At 37.2% G+C, this 2,624-nt stretch overlaps 1 non-coding gene across 1 annotated transcript; it reads right to left on the minus strand.

The window, feature by feature from the left end:
* Positions 1–1,950: 1,950 nt before the first annotated feature.
* Positions 1,951–2,057, minus strand: LOC120252273. The gene has a single exon (XR_005533817.1). It is a non-coding gene; the product is annotated as a small nucleolar RNA R71 (small nucleolar RNA).
* Between the last annotated feature and the right edge of the window lie 567 nt (positions 2,058–2,624).

Here is a 2,624-nt window from a genome sequence, read left to right on the forward strand (position 1 = left end):
GTAACATATTTTTAATCAAAACCCAATTCTTATGTTTTTTTTTTCGTAATGTGTCATATTTTTGAATAAAAATCACAATCCAATGTTTTCTCTTTGGTATGTCTCCTATCTTTCAGTCAAAAACAGAATCCTATGTTTTTCAATTTTTAGTGTCTACTATTTTTAAATTAAAACCATAATCCTGTGTTTTCTTATAGTAATGTATCCTACTTTTCAATCAAAACACTAATCCGATATTTTTTTTTGAATGTCTACTGTTTTTGAATAAAAACTCTAATCCAATGTGTTGTTCTAGGAATGTTTACTATTTACTTTTCTCACAATCCTAATTCAATGTTTTCTTTTGGGAATGCATCCCTATTTTTTTGAATCAAAACCATATGTTTTTACGGAATACCTCCTATATCAAAACAATAATCATATGTTTTTCTTTTTGGTAATGTATCAAATTTTTAATCAAAACCCTAATCATATGTTTTTGGGAATTTCTCCTATTTTTCAATCAAAAACCCTAATCATATGTTTTCTTTTCGAATGTCCACTATTTCTAAGCCAAAAATCCTAATCCCATGTCTCAAAATGTCCCGTTTTCGCTTTTTAATCATAACCCTCGGTATCATGTTTGATAAGTGCTTGTGTATTAGTATTATGAAGTATTCATTTTTTACGATGAGCATTATGTTTCTCAGATTTTATCCCTAATACATGTGTATTTGTGTTCTTTTGTGCACGTAAGGTTGTGTAGACAAATATAGAAGAAAGAAGCCAAAGTAGATTGTAAGTGCACTTAGTTGATGAAATCTTGGAGTGAACAAACGTGAAGACACAAGTTGTGCTCGAAGACATGCGAGTCTGTGGCAACCTCCGTGGTGTTCAAGGAAATATGCAAATTGGAGGGGCACAAAGGCCATCACACTCGTGTATTCTGACTTGTGCAAAGCTAGCAAGATTATTGTTAAATGTGCTTTTGTTTGAAGATGCAACGCAATCTATAGTGTAGACGTGTATCTGTTTATGTTGTCTCGATGAAGAGTGTGGATTCGTGAGTATTTTGGCGGAGTACTGCAAGAGACACCGAATGTACCGGTGCAAATCATCGTACTAATTTACTATGGTTGTTACTATTTACGTGCGCAGAAAAATCGATTTCTGGAGATTCACAAGGACATGTGAAAAATTCCACACGCCCTCGTGGATGCCCGATTTCAGCCCTCTATTTAAATCACAATTTCACTCGATTTAAGGGTCCTTCTTTCCATCTTTTGGCTATCATTTCTCTACATTGAGCCGCCATGGGCTAGGGTTTGGAGAGGCTTTGGCTAGGCTTTGGCTATTTTAGCTATTCAATATTTATTCTATTTTACACTTTTCTTATTCTTCCAACATTCTGATTTGTTTTTCTTTCTTTCGTTGTAACTCCAAGTTATGAGCCCGAGGGAACTCTTCAATATTGGTTGAAGGTGATCCTGAACTTGAACGAACATTTCATACAAGGGGTAAAGAATTTATGCAAGAACAGACAAATTAAGCTGAGATAGAAGATGCAGGGTCAGATATAGCAGAACAGAATGGCCAGCAGAGGACACTATCTAATTATCCCTGCACCATCGGGTTCTTGGCACACAATCTAGCATTATGCGACCACTCGATCACGATTAGAATTTTGAGCTTAAGCCAGCATTCATCCAAATGTTACAGTAGTAGGCACAATTTAATGGTTTGGCCGAGGAGGATCAATCAATCACATAGAAAAACTTCTTGAAGTGTGCAACATGCTCAAGATCAATGGTGTTACTGGATGATGCTAACAAGTTGAGGGTCGTCCGTTTTCCTTGAAAAGAGAGAGAGAAGCAATGGCTACATTCATTACCTAAAGCATCTATCACTACATGGGAGGAGATGGTAGAAGCTTTTTCTTGCCCGATATTTCCCTCTCAAAAAAATTTACAAAAGCTTAGGAATGAAAATATCCTCTTTGTGGAAACAGAAATGGAGTCTCTATTTGAGACATGGGATAGGTTCAAGGATCTCCTACGGAAATGTCCTCAACATGGGTTCCCCGAGTAGATGATCATTCAGACTTTTTATAATTGGTTGAATCTGAGCACAAGATAGTTACTTGATGCTATTATAAGAGGCACCTTAGGGAGAAAGACAACGGAAGAAGCCCAGCTTCTCATTGAAGCAATGGCTATGAAAAGTTATTAATAGCACACAAAAGACAGAAAGAAGGTAGCTTTACTTCATGAGATTGACGCAGTTACTTCATCGGCGACCCAAGTGGAGTCTTTGAGCAAGAAGTTAGACACTCTAACTTCTATTAGAGTGGTGGGCGTGACTAGTTGCATAGGTTGTGGGGAAGGACATGCTCCATCTGATTGCCCTATTTCTATTGGTGGTACATCCTCAGTAGAACAAGTGGACTTTATGGGTAATGCAATGAGAAACCAAGGCAATCTATATAGCAATACCTACAATTCGAGGTTGGAGAAGCCACCCAAATCTTTCATGGAGTAATCAAGAGCAACAGAAGATAATGGCACCACCATGGTTTCCAATAACAATAACAAGCCCGAATATGGAGAACCGAGTTTTCAGGTTGTAAAACCCGGATGACCGATCTG

Source organism: Dioscorea cayenensis, chromosome 20, assembly GCF_009730915.1.
Source record: "Dioscorea cayenensis subsp. rotundata cultivar TDr96_F1 chromosome 20, TDr96_F1_v2_PseudoChromosome.rev07_lg8_w22 25.fasta, whole genome shotgun sequence".
NCBI lineage: Eukaryota > Viridiplantae > Streptophyta > Magnoliopsida > Dioscoreales > Dioscoreaceae > Dioscorea > Dioscorea cayenensis.